Raw genomic sequence first — 15,015 nt, forward strand, 5'->3', positions numbered from 1 at the left:
CGGGCAATGTATTCCAGGTACTCACCACTCTCCGGGTGACAAAGGTCCTTCTCAGATCCCCTTGAAATGTCATTGTCCTCTAGTTTTATCCACTTCTGAATCTTCATTCCTTTCTCACTGATTAATTTCCCATCTGATTCTGTATCGTCAGAAAACTACACAGTAAATTGGATGCATTACACTCAGTCTCTTCATCTGTCACTAACATGCATTGTGAGTAGTGGGGAGCCCTGCAATGCTTCATGGTAGCAGCTTAATGATCTGAAAATGACTCTGCTTCTTGTTCTTTCCGAATCCACTTCCTGAACCGTCATGGGAAGGTGTGGGAAGGGGGTCTGAGGGTAGGTTTTCTGCACAACTCACTTCGACCTGTCTTTCTCTGTTACAACGAGACCCAACAAAAGGCTGAGGAACAGAACCTCATCTTCTATCTGGGCACATGGCAGCCTGCTGGCTTAATTATTGATTTCTCTCACTGCATCAGTTACCTGTCTGCGATATTGGCTCCACTTGGTTGGTTTTTACCTCTGCTTTTTCTTCTCTCTGGGAGTGGAGGACATGCCTAGCCTGACCTACCAGGCACGTCTTCCTACTCAGCCCTTCACAACTCTTACATTTTTTTGTTGTCAATCTCTGACTGCTGCCCTTCACTTATTGACCAGATAACCTTGTTTATAGTTTACCCCATTGGTCACCCCTGTTAGACCCCATCAGAGATATCCCCTTTCCCCTCTGTCCCTGCAGCTTAACCAGCATCTTTTCTCCCCTTCCCAGTCGTAACATCTGGCGAAGAGTCTTTGACCTGAAACATTAACCGTTTCTCTTTCCACAGATGCAGCCTGACCTGCTGAGTATTTCTAGCACTTTCTGATTTGACTTCAGATTTTCAGCATTTGCAGTTTTTTTTGATTTTCATTTAAAAAAAAGGTTGAACAATTTAATTGAGTGAATGGCTGGGCTCAAGGAACCTGAGGTATTTTAAGAACATGATGATTAAATCACTATGACCTTTATAAGCTGGTTATCTTCATGACAGGTCCCAGTGTTTGTAAAATAAACATTCTACATGAATTGTAGAGACAATCTTCAAAGCTGTCTTGAAGGATAATTATCAATTTTTAAAAGTATAGTTAGAATAGATTTGAAAGTGAGAAAATGCTTAGCCAGCTTGCTGGTGATTTTCAAAACCTTCCTTACATTAAGGATAAGGGAAGAGAAAGTGTTTTCTCATCACCCCTGGAGAGGAAGAACCACACAGGTTCTGAGATTTGCAATTGTTTGCATAGGAAAGGAGTAAGAGAATAGGAAGCAAGGTCGGATAATGGACAGATGATTGGCTTAAAGTAAGGAAAAGGGTAACCATAAATCCAAACTAGGGTGTGGGAATCAAGAGATGTGCTCAAGCACAGCTTCTGTCCCGCTGTTATATGACTATTGAACGATCCCCTAGTACGATAAGATGGACTCTTAACATCACAATCCTTATCGTCTACCTGCCCCGCACTTTCTCTGTAACTGTAACACTTTATTCTGCATTCTGTTATTATTTTACCTTGTACTACCTTGATGCACTGTGTAATGAATGGATCTGTATGAACGGTATGCAAGACAAGTTTTTCACTGTACCTTGGTACGTGACAATGATAAACCAATTGCAATTCCAATTCCATACTGAAAACGTATTAAGTGCATAGTGGAGTGGGAAAAATATTTTAGCATTCAATTTCTAGGTGGTTACTTCCAGAGGAGCACCAGGTGACCACATAAATATGGCTTTACATCTGAATAATCAACTATATTTTTGCTATCTGTTCTGTTTGGAGTCTAGAGAGTGGAACTACATAGGATCTACTTATAAACAACAACTGGTCCACTGTAGCAATTGTGCAAGGAAGCTTCTAACATCTGTTGAGAATTGTGGTGGGTCTCAGTGAGGATGCGGAGAGGATATTTCCTCTTATGTGAGAATCTTGAACCAAGAATCATTGTTTATAATAAGGAGCCATTCATTTAAGGCAGAGATGAGGTAAATTCTTTCTCTGAGAGGGTTGTGAGCCTTTGGAACTCTCTTCATCGAAGGGCTGTGGAAACAGAATCTTTATATATTTATAAGTCAGAGATGAATAGATTCTTGGCAAACAGAAGTGAAAAGGTCACTGTGGGTGGGCAGGATTGAGGTAACAATCAGATTAGCATTGAGTTTATTGGATTATTATTGATATAAAACATAGAACATTGCAGCACAGTACAGGCCCTACGGCCCACAATGTTGTGCCGACCTTTTAACCTATTCTAAGATCAATCTCCCTCCAACATACCCTTCCATTTTCTATCATCCATGTGCTTATCTAGGAATCTCTTAAATGTCCCCAATGTATGTGCCTCTACCAGCACCCCTGGCAGTGTGTTCCATGCACCTGCCACTCTCTGTGTAAAAAAACCTACCCCTGATATCCCACTGTACTTTCCTCCAATAACACCAACCTTTGTGTCATCTGCAAACTTACTAACCCACCCTTCCACTCCCTCATCCAAGTCATTTATAAAAATCACAAAGACCAGGGATCTCAGAGCAGATCCCTGCGGAACGTCACAGGTAACCGACCTCCAGGCAGAATACACTCCATCTACAACCACCCTCTGCCTTCCATGGGCAAGCCACAGCCAAGTTTCCCTGGATCCCATGCCTCCTGACCTTCTGAATGAGCCTATCATAGGGAACATCATCAAACACATTACTATAGTCCATATGCACACCACATCCACTGCTCTACCCTCATCAAAGAATTCAATCAGGCTCGTGAGGCACGATCTGCTCCTCACAAAGCCACACTGACTGTCCCTAATTAGCCTATGCTTCTCCAAATTCTCATAAATCTTGTCCCTAAGAATCTTTTCCAATAATTTGCCCACCACTGAAGTAAGACTCACTGGTCTATAATTCCCAGGGTTATCCCTACTCTCTTTCTTGAACTAAGCAATAACACTTGCCACCCCCCCCAATCATCTGGTACTGCTCCTGTGGCCAGTGAGGATGCAAAGATCATCACCAAGGCTCAGAATTCTCTTCCCTCGCTTCCCATAGTATCCTGGGATATATCTGTCTGGCCCCGGGGACTTACCTACCCTAATGTTTTTCAAAAGTACCTGCACATCCTCCTTCTTGACATAAACATGTACTAGTTTATCTGCCTGTTTTACGCTGTCCTCACAAATGTCAATGTGTCTACACAGGTGAATACTGAAGGAAGGTATTCAGTTAGGACCTCCCCTACCTCCTCCGACTCCAGGCACATGTTTCCTCCTTAGTCCTACTCGCCAAAGCCTTCTCATGCCCCCTTCTAGCTCTCCTAAGTCCATTCTTAAGCACTTTTCTGGCTACCTTGTAACTCTCTAGAGCCCTGTCTGATCCTTGCTTCCTAAACGTTAAGTAAGCTTCTTTCTTCCTCTTCACTAGATATTCCACATCTTTTGTCAGCCATGGTTCCTTCATCCTCCCATCCTTTTCCTGCCTCAACCTTTAGATCTTGAACCAACCTGTACAACCCTAATCACTGTCTCATTATAGCAGCACCATGATCACTTTGCACTCCATGGAATTTTTTTTGTTCTAATTGTGATTTTTCTTGTAAAAATCGTGTATAATTTATGCTTAATTCATGTTTTTCTTGTGAATGTTGCGTACCTGATGTGATGTGCCTGTAATACTGCTGTGAGTTAGTTTTTCATTATACCTGTGCATACACGTACTTGTGCATATGGCAATAAACTTGACTTTGACTTTGAATGGCGGAGCAGGCTCAAGGGCCCAAGTGACCTTCACCTGCTCCTAATTCATTTGTCTGGAAGTCTAGAAATTGAAGGTGGAATATTTTGTAAAATTTAGTTGTTCCTCTGTGAAATTTGTCCTTAGTTATTTGCAGGACAGCATGGAAGAGTTGAGTGGTCCACTCTCACTCCTAATTCTTAGAGAGCCCTGAGTTTTTTTAAAATTAATTTTCAGGTTCCAGGCATCGTCGGCAAGGCCAGCATTTATTGCCCATCCGAAATTACCTCTGAGAAGTTGTTGGTGAGCCGTCTGTATGAACTGTTGTTGCTGTGGGATTTTGGATCCCAGTGAATAGTGAATCTCTTGCCCAGCTTCACTATACAGGGAGTTGGGTTGTGATGAAATTTACAGTAGGCTTTATTGCCCAAAAGATTGCTCCCATACGGGTCAATGGGTGCGTGGCAGAGTACCCAACCGGATAGTTACAATGGGTAGGACATTGTTTTCCAAAGTGGGGCCACATTACATCTGTTCAGCCCAAGTATGCACATAAGGGTAAATGTTCTGAGAAAACAGGCAAAACCAACCACTGTTGGAGAAGAGAGATGAGCACATCAGGAGCCAGACCAAGGAGATGGTAGTATCTTACCAGCCTGATGTGCTTCCACTAAAACCTGGTAAACATCAGACACATGGCACCAAATAGAGAGAACAAAAAAGCTGCACCTTCATTGGCCTTGCCTTTCAAGCTTCTCTCTGCTGCCATGGGCTTCACTAGTAGCACAACCTAGGGCAGGAATAGATGATGCTTCAGGTGGTGAATTGACAATGGTGTTTTTGAGTCACTTTGTTAAGACTATGTGGGATGGAAAGCCATGTTTAAGCTTTTGAAGTTATCTTTCTGGCTGTAGAGATTTTTCTGTCCTGCTCTGAGCTGGTTATGAAATGTTCTCGTACCCACTGCGGTTGAGGCCCTACTTATCGCAAAGTTCTTGTGGTCAGTGAGAACCCAGGTGGGACTATATTGAGAGATACTTCTCATTCCAATATTAACCCCTGAAAATGATGGTTTTACTTTGAATTAATTGAGCTTTCTAGTCTGTCCACTTTCATTTCATATCACTCCCTAACCCTGTGGTCTCTGACATTCAGGAGCCCTGGTAAAACTGAAGCCAAAGGGTCACAAAAGGGATGCACTCCATCAGTTGGTACCACATTACATCAGTTCAGTGCCTCACACAAAGGAATGGTATTGCAGTTGTTAGAGGTCAGTCATTGCACCAGGACATTACCGCAAGAGTTCATTAGGTTCCTAGTGGGCCGAATCATCTTCATTTGCTTCATCAATGACTTTCCTTCCATCATGAGGTCAGAAGTGGGGATATTCACTCTACTTCATTAGGAGTTTGAGGAGATTTGGTACGTCACCAAAGACTCTTGCAAATTTCTATAGATGTACAGTGGAGAGCATTGTGACTGGTTACATCACAGCCTGGTATGGAGGCTCCAATGCACAGGATTGCAAGAGGCTGCAGAGGGTTGTAGACTCAGCCAGCTCCATCATGGGAACAACCCTCCCCACCATCAAGGACATCTTCAAGATGTGGTGCCTCAAGAAGGTCGTATCCATTACTAAGGACCATCACCACCCAGGACATGCCCTCTTCTCGTTACTACCATCGGGGAGGAGGTACAAGAGCCTGAAGACCCACATTCAATGATTTAAGAACAGCTTCTTCCCCTCTGCCATCAGATTTCTGAATGGTAAATGAACCTATGAACACTACTTCATTGTTGCTTTTTGTTTGCACTATTTAGTTTGTAACTTATAGTAATTTTTATGTCTTTGCAGTGTACTGCTGCCGCAAAACAACAAATTTCATGCCATTTAAGTCAGTGACAATAAACCTGATTCTGATTGCACAGTGTTCTATTCTATTTGCAACTCCTCAGCAGGTAAAGAAACATAAGCCTGTAGGGAGCACGGCCCAGAAAACTTTCAGGTATGGGTTTTGTGGCAAATAGGATTTGTGCCACACAAGTACCAGGTGGTCATGTCCAAGGAAAGGAAGTTGAAGTATCTATCCTCGACCTTCAACGGCTTTACCATTTTTGACTCCTCAAAAATCAGTATCCTGTTAGTCACCATTGACCAGAAATTCAACTGGACCAGCCACATAAATACTGTGGCTAAAAGAGCAAGTCAGAGTTTGGGTAATCAGTAGTGGGTGTCTCACGCTGTGACTCCCAAAGCATTCCACCATCTCCCAGGATCAAGTCTGGACTGTGATGGACAGCACACCACTTGCCTGAGTTGAGCACCAGCAATGCTCAGGAAGCCCAACACTTTCTAAGACAAGTCAGATCATTCAATTAGCGTTCATCAACTACCCTAAACATTCTTTCCTTCCACCACAATGCACTGTCTGAGTGTGTACTGTCCTCAGAATGTATCAAGACTACTTCGACAGTGCCTCCCAAATCCATGTTCTCTGCCACCAAGGACAAGGGCAGCAGGTTCATGGGAACATCACCACATCCGATATGCACACCTTCCTGAAAGGTTTTCTACGAATTATGAACAAGGAGTGGGCCACTCACCCCCTCAGACCTGCTCCCTGACCTGAATCATCATTGCCGAGCTAAAACCCTCGAGTTCCCAACCCCACAGCATTGTGGGAGTGTCTTTAACAGAAGGACAACAGCAATTGGAGATCATCTTCTCAAGGCTAATAAGGGATGGACAACAAATGTTGGCTTGGCCAGTGATGCCCATTTCTTGATGAATGAATTTTGCAAGTAATCTCCATGACCTGTTTTTGGGGTGGTGGGGGGAGGGGTTCTCAAATAAAGCCCCCACACTGGTGAAGAAATGACCTCATCCTGATTGTCACAGAATCAAACAGCACAGAAAAAACCCTTTGGTCCACCTTTTTCTGCTGATCATTAAGCACCCGTCCAATTTACCGACACTTGGTCCGTGGTCTTCTATGCATGACCAATTCAAGTGCTCATTCAGATACTACTTAAAAGTTGTGAACCTGCCTCCGCCACCCCTCAGGCAGTGCGAGCCAGATTCCAACCACCCTCTGGATTAAAAAAAAGTCTTCCTCAGGTCTCCTCTAAACCTCCCACTCCTTTCCCTAATTTTTGCCCGTTAGTTCCAGACACCTTAGGGAAAAGTTTCCTACACCAAGAGCAGTGTCAGCCATAGAAAGGCGAGAAAGTGGTGATGAGCCACACTGACTTGAAATCCAGAGTCATTGGTTGAAGAAACTTGCAATACTGTTGGACAAGGAGGTCCAGACCCAGAAATGTTGAAGGAATGGTGCTTTATTTCCTATCTAAGATGGTGTGTTACTTGGAGGAGAACCTACGGATTGTAATATTCCAATGCCACTGCAGCCACGAGTTGCTTTGAAGTTCAGAATCCATGAATTGCACAAATTCCATACCAGGAGAAAACTACCTGAGCTAATGCCAAAGAAATTGACAACACAGTTCCGCCAGCTAACTAGTGGAAACCAGTCCTTCACTGTTTCTTTCTTTTCACAATTTTGAAGAGATCCACTCGGTTACAGGCACCATTAAAACAACAGCAATAAGAAAATCTAAACTGTGAGTTTGAATCAAAGCTGCGAACACAAACTTAGCTGATTTTTTCTGTGGATTAACAATGCATAAAGCAGGGACCCCAACAAACAGAGGGTACAGGAAGTACTGAGATATACAAGGTATGACTGTCCCTTGCTCAATATGTGGTTTATGCCAAGGAAGGGATGGTACTTACACCACATTCCTTTTCTTGATGGTTAGCTGACTGGATTGCACGGAGGCTATAGAAAATAAACACTGGCATGTTCCGGCTAACCCTTGACATCCCTCATGACCGACAAGTCAGCTAACACATACTGCAGACTCAAACATGAAGTGATGCAGCGGCAAAATGTTTTCAATGTCAACTGGAATAGAGACCAGGGGGCTACCTATAAGCTCTGAACCTGTTATCAAGTATGACCACAAAGTACAGAAGAGGCAGGGATAAAAAAGGTCAATAAATTTACCCCATTGAAGGATTATAAAGGACATTTTCTGCACATAATTTTAAGATAGTGCTCAAAATGAAAAAAAAACAGGATCTTAGCCCTTCGAGCAATACACAAAAGTCACCGGAGGAACTCAGTGGGTCAGACAGCGGCTATGGGGGGAAATGGACAGTCGACATTTCAGGTTGGGACTTGAAGGTCCAGATGAAGGGTCTCGACCCGAAACATCGACTGTCCATTTCCCTCCATAGATGCTGCCCGACCCGCTGATTTCCTCCAGTGACTTTTGTGTGTTGCTCCAGACTTCCGGCATCTGTAGTCTCTGTGTCTCCACCTTAGTCCTTCAAACTCATCCTGCCATTCAGTTAGGTGACAGTTGACTTGTAGTTTGGTCATTGTTTAATGAACCCTTTGTAGATGCCAGGACTGTGCCCAGTAGAATACAGACATTGATAGTGTACTGCTATGGTACCATTGACCCTGAAACAACAGCTTCCAGGATTCTTATTGAAACACAATCAGGAAAAAAAATGGCATCATTGAAGAGAGTAAGATTTGCATAGGTGGCTAAATTATTAGGCAAAGAAAAGGGTTTTGAAGGGACTCTTAATTATAGTGAATCCCAGAACTTCAGGGTTGGTTTAAGACAATGGGGGGGGGGGGGGGGGAAGGAAGCCATAACAGAGGACAAACGACAACAGAGTTCTTAAAGGGTTGCAGAATTTGGGAGCATGTAGAGAAAGAGAGAAAACTGGTCACAGCAGAAGTTGAACATTGTAACTGAAGGCATTGTGGGACCTGAGGCTTAAACAGGTCAGTGAACACAGGGATGGTTAGTGATTGAGTGTAAATGAAGGGATAGGAAGAAATTTGATTGAGCTGATGGGGGATGGATGGGAAGGTGAGGAGAAGAGTTGAGTGTGGAGGTGACCATCTCAGCCACTGCCTTTCCTACTACAGCTGATAATGGCTGTCACTGCCAAACTTCAATTTACACCAGTGACTCTTCTTCTGAGGTTTGTTTACTTGGGCCCCAGATCTAACTTATGTTCTTGCCCGTTAGCACTAACATTACCTAAATAGGAGTATGTGGAAGGGTTTAAGATGGGTCACTTTTGGAAAGGCATTTTAAACAGACAAATGTTATACACAAACATTCATATCCTCAACATGCTCAATGAGTATTGCAGGCCCTTGCCCTAATGGCTCCTTCTTTGCATATGGCCCTGAAACTAGGAGCTAAAATAGCTTGTGCCTATGCCCAGCTCCCTATGGGAGTTCCTTCTCACATTGCATCTCCACCCGCATCGAACATGTCCAATATTAATTGATCTTAGTGACTGGGAATTGGACAGAATGGGGTGTAAAGACATGAGCTTTGTGGCTGATATTGAAGACTCTTCCAACATGTTGCAATTGTTTTAAATATTTTTTGTTGATTTGCTGGAGGTAAAGAAAAATGCCACAATGTTGTAACCCTGGGCATGAATGCAGCCTGATTTTAATGTATAATATCCATTATGAATGAACTATTGCTTTTAACTTTATAATCGACACTGCTGGAGTACTTTCAAAAGTAGCTGTCCAGAAATGGGATAATTACAGTCTTGTTAAAGAACAAAAAGATAATCAATGCTACAGTAGGAACCACAAGATATAATGTATATAACTAATTAGAGTAAATAGTTTTAAGTGTAGCTCTGAAAGAATCCATTACTGTCCTGGAAGCACATCCTTATGTGTAATTATTATAATGTAATTCGATGAAAAGGTGACATTGGGTTCAGTTAAAAATTATTGCACAACTTCTTTCATTTAAAAAACATTTTAACATGAATCAAAATGGTACATGGTTATTCCATTTAGCATCCAGAATGGGGTGGATTCATTTTGTCTAGTCACTTCCTGAATTCATATTTAGCTTCAGTTATAGATAGACTTATTCAATTAGATTTTCTTCTATTGGCAATGATGTTAGATGCCTTGTAACTCAAACCAGAGTGGGTCTAGGCTGCACCAACTCTGCTTCTGCAAGACAAATAATCTCAGCTAGTGAGATGCCAGAAATGTTAGCTGATGAATTGGCACACTGCAAACAAACATTCAAACCGAATGGCCTGTGAAATGATTCATTTGGAAGTTGTTAATAAGATCAACATGATCCTCTTGGTTATAAATAAAGGCATGATTGCAACATTTGTATGTGTGATACCACAACGCATAAATAGTAGCAACTTATTGCAAAATTTGAGAAGCAATAATGGAATTTACCTTTGGTTCCATCAATAAATTAGCCCCACTTCATCAAGCAACTATTTTGTTACCTCTGGTAGCTGGTTACACATTAAAATGTTGAAGATCGGCCAGAGAATAAATACACTTGCGATGTCGTGAGAGAAAAATCCTCAATTCACTCTGCACGAATGGTGTAAGTTCATCTTTTATGAATGAGTTTCCAATTTTGTGACACACTGGATTCTAAAAGAATTCCGTATTTTTCAATTTGGTGAAAAATATGCTTTTAGGGTAAAACTAAAAATGATTAAATTTATGGTGCAAGTTAAATTTTTTTTTTAAGAATTGCTGTCATAATGTTTTAGTTGAAAGTAAAGCTGCACGCAAATTAAGAATTAAAACATAAAAGCAGCAGGATGCACGTTGCAGCAAGGTATCTAATTAAAGGAATAAAGGATGACCACAGAAACCTCAAGAAATGCTTTCCTATCATTTATTGTCCACAGAAATGAAGACTAACATTTGCCACCACCCACTGTTTCTTCAGTCCCAGGGACATTTCAGGGACATAAAGGTGGGTCAAATCAGTTGATGAGTAAGTAACTGCAATGAATCAAACTGCAGTTATCAGTGAATTTCTCCTGACAAAGTAGTTAACAACAAAACACTGATGGTAGATGAGCAGGTGATGGTGTAGGGGATGGAGTTGCAACCATATCTATTACTTCAACAAGACCTCACTATTACTTACTTGCAACCCATGCTCAAAGCCATTTCTTCACTCACATCAGATCTCTGGAATATCAGACCAAGTGTACGATGTGGCAACAAGGGCAGCACCTTGGCGCTGCAGGTAATACTGCTGTCTCACAGCTCCAGCCACCCAGTTTTGTACTTCATCCCCGGCGCTGCTTGTGTGGAGTTTGCATGTTCTTCCTGTGACCAGTTTTGGTTTCTCCCACTGCTCTGGTTTCTTCCCACATCACAAACCAAGTTCAGTCCTGACCACTGGTGCTGCCCGTGAAGACTTGCGTTTTCTTCCTGGGACTGCATGTGGCTCCCTCAGTATCAAGGAAAAGTGTACAGTTGGATGATCTGAGAAACATGTCATCCATTCGATACTGCTCCCCTGATGTTCCTCTCAAACCCATATCATCTAATCAACTTCATCTGCAGCAGGGTACCATGGACACGAACATTGCAATGTTGGTCTCAGTGCTGCTGCATCTTTAGGTTAACTTGCAAAATGTGGCTACATTTCAAACTGGGAGGATTTGTAATCTTCATATCTGAATTTGTAGAAACAACATCAAGCTGAAGTGAATAGAAAGTCAATCTCTTTGGTGTGATATGAATGTGAGAGTCTCCAGTTATTACATGGGGGATCTGCTGCACTTTTGCCTGTCCTGTTACTCTGAGTTATTTTATTTTAAGTCAATGCTTGGAAGAGCCTGATTAGCAGTATCTGGTGCAGTTCCTAAGTTAAAAAAACTCAACCTTGTAAAATGTTCACCACAGCCTTTACTTAGATAAGCCCACTTTGATACTTAGACGCAAATACAAATAGAAAAGTTTATAATCTCTAAGAACCTTATAATCAATAAGCCACAAGTAGCCTTGTTATAAGAACACAGGTCAAATCTGTGTCAGTATGTTGGAAACAGGAATATTTCTCTGGAACCTGGGAAGTAATCTCAAGTTTTCATAGAGTAGACTAGATCAAACTGTGTTGAACTGACACCACTAAGCAGATAGTGATTGAGTTTGAAAGCAAATGGTATTCTATTGTGAAACAGATGTTCCTTGTGCTGTGAATCATATGGGATAAGTATTTGATTGTGTGTGTTCTCCACATCTTGCAATCAGTATAAGCTTCTTTCGCAGAGTCTGTCACGGGTAATCTGAAGTCAGGCACAAACAATCATCATTTGGCAATATCCCTCCAGCTGCGAGGGTTTTGTCACGCATTTCCTTCACATGGCAGACGAGAGGGATATGAAATAAATGTCATGACATATGACACAAGCTGGAAGATGGGAAAGACTGGAAGGTGAAAAAATAGCTAAACACATTTATTGTTGCCCAGATTAAACATAAAATGAAATAATTCTTTAATTCCTGGAATCTTTAAATGCATAATACCCAAATAAGTTTACTAAGCAGCAGCGGCACACCGTTATGTGAAACTTCCTTTTCTTTTATAAACATTTAATCATAACATGGAAATTAAATGGAAATTTCAAGTCACAAACTCAATCTCACCGAAGCATGAAATGCAATAAAGATCTGTCTCTTTGACCTGTAGCAACAATGCCACTACAACATTATAGTCATAGACTCTATGACTCAATGATTACTGCACACCTTTAAGACACCAGCTGCAGCCAGGCACTGCTGAGAAAACACTGAAACAAACTGTCATTGGAGTCATAGTGAGATACAGTATGGAAACAGGCCCTTCGGCCCACCAAGTCTGTGCTGACCATCTGCCACCTGTTTACACAAATCCTATATTAATCCCATTTTTATTCTCACATTCTCATCAACTCCTACCCTGACGTACACACTGAGGGTAATTTACAGCGGCCAGTTAACCTGCCCTCCTGTGTGTCTTTGGGACGTGGGAGGAAACTGGAGCAGCCAGAGGGAACGCAGTCACAGAGGGAACGTGCAAACTCCACACAGACAACATCGGAGGTCGGGATTGAACCTGGGTCTCTGGAGCTGTGAGGCAGAGGCTCTACCAGCTGTGCCACTGTGCTGCCAAACTGGTTTGTGCCTAACTACAAGCATGCAAGAGAAGAGTTTAACATTGCCTCAAGTGGTCTGTTACAGGAAGGTACAGAGATGAAGTGGACAGCCACTCAGACGTGCTGGTAGAGGTGGTCAGGAAGAACCAGTCCGGAGGCAGTCCTGTGCTCACCACAGCTCATCTTCCTACTCCTCACTCCTGCAATGGCTGCTAACCCCCTGCCTGCACACAGGTCTTCCATCCCTTATCCACACCATCCACAAGCACTCCTAGAGTCATAGAGCCATACAGCATGGAAACAGGCCTTTGGCCTGACTCATCCATGCTGTGTTGCCCAGCGAGCTCGTCCCATCTGCCCACGTTTGGTCCAAAGCCCTCTAAACCTCTCCCATCCATGTACTTATCTCGACGGCTTTTAAATGTTGCTAATGTGCCCGCCTCAACCACTATTTCTGGCAGCTCATTCCAAACACGCACCACCCTTTGTGTGAAGAAGCTGTCCCTGATGTCCCTTTTAAATCTCTCACCTCTGATCTTAAACCTATGCCCTCTTGTTTTTAGCACCGTGTCTATGCTCCTCATGATCTTATACACCTCTATCAGGTCACCCCTCAATCTCTTACATTCAAGTCCTAGTCTACACAACCTGTCCTTGTAACTCAGGTCCCCAAGTCCAGGCAACATCTTGGTAAATCTTTTCTGCACTCTTTCTCATTTAATAACATCTTTCCTACGACAGGGTGACCAAAACTGTACACAGCGCTCCAAGTGCAGCCTCACCAACGACTTATACAACTGCAACATAATGTCCCTACTCCTATACTCAGTGCCCTGACTGATGAAGGCCAGCGTGCTAGACTCCTTTTTCACCACCCTGTCTACCTGTGAATCCTCTTTCAGCGAACTATGCACTTGCATTCCTAGGTCCCTCTGTTGCATTACCCTCCACAGGGCCCGACCATTCACTGAATAAGTCCTACCCTGGTTTGATCTCACAGAATGCATTACATCACATTTATCAGCATTGAACGCCATTTGCCAGCCCTCAGCCCCTAGCCATGGCTCAGAGGGGTTCCCGCCAATCAGTGCAGGCACTGTTCGTCATTCTGCTGCTTGGATTGAGGTAAGCAGCTTCTCTACATACTCATGTCTCTCATCCAGCAGTGTACTGTAAATTGCAAGAGAGCCCCTCACGATACTATCCCTGTCCTGCGTTGATGTTGACAGTAACGGACTCTCGACTGAAGTATAAACTTCACCTGCGTCAGTCCTAAGCAGTTCATGCAAGAGAAATGCTTGCTGAAGACGTGGCCTTTTACTGAGCACCCACCTGCCACTTATTCCTCATCCTTCCCTCCTTCCTCCCTGCTACACCTGTCCTGAACGGTCCTTCATGCTCCTGGTTATCTTCTGTCTCCAGATGAAGCTAAACCTGGCCACCCATGTCTGTAACCAACTTGTTAAATAACCGCAAATGACTTGGCGGAAAGAATAACAGAGCAAAAGTTTCAGATCGAAAGGTCTTAGGCCTGAAGCATGAACTTTGTTTCTCTTGCCACAGATGCTGCCTGACCTGCTGAGTGTTTCCAGCATTTTCTGTTTATATATCAAATATATTTTGCACCAGGAAAACTTTTCAAAATGTCTCCAAGTATAGGGGAGTTCTAAAGACATCTAACTATGTTGTTCGTTCTGGGTTCCCCTGTCCCAGTAGGGAGGGAATTAGTTGCTGCAGATGTGTTGGCATTGATCAATTTGGATGTGAACGTAACACAGGAAAAGCGATGCATCCTCAGATTGGCCTGAAACATTAACTCCCCCCACAGATGCTGCCTGACCTGCTGAGTATATCAGCATTTTCTGTTATTATTCCGCTAAGGTGTCTTGTGTGAAGTGACCATCTTCTTCCAGCTACCACCGGGCAGGAAGTACAGAAGCCTGAAGTCCCACACCACCAGGTTCAAGAACAGTTACTTCCCTACAACCAGTGTTCTTGAACCAACTTGCACAACCCTAATCACTATAGTTTAGCAACATTATGACCACTTTGATTACTTTGCACTCAAATGGACTTTTTTTTTGTTCTAATTGTGTTCTTTCTTGTAAAAATGTGTATAGTTTATGTTTAGTTTATGTTTTTCTTGTGAATGCTGCTTATATGATACTCTGTGCCTGTGATACTGCTGCAAGTAAGTTTTTCATTGCACCTGTGC

Source organism: Pristis pectinata, chromosome 24, assembly GCF_009764475.1.
Source record: "Pristis pectinata isolate sPriPec2 chromosome 24, sPriPec2.1.pri, whole genome shotgun sequence".
Lineage (NCBI taxonomy): Eukaryota > Metazoa > Chordata > Chondrichthyes > Rhinopristiformes > Pristidae > Pristis > Pristis pectinata.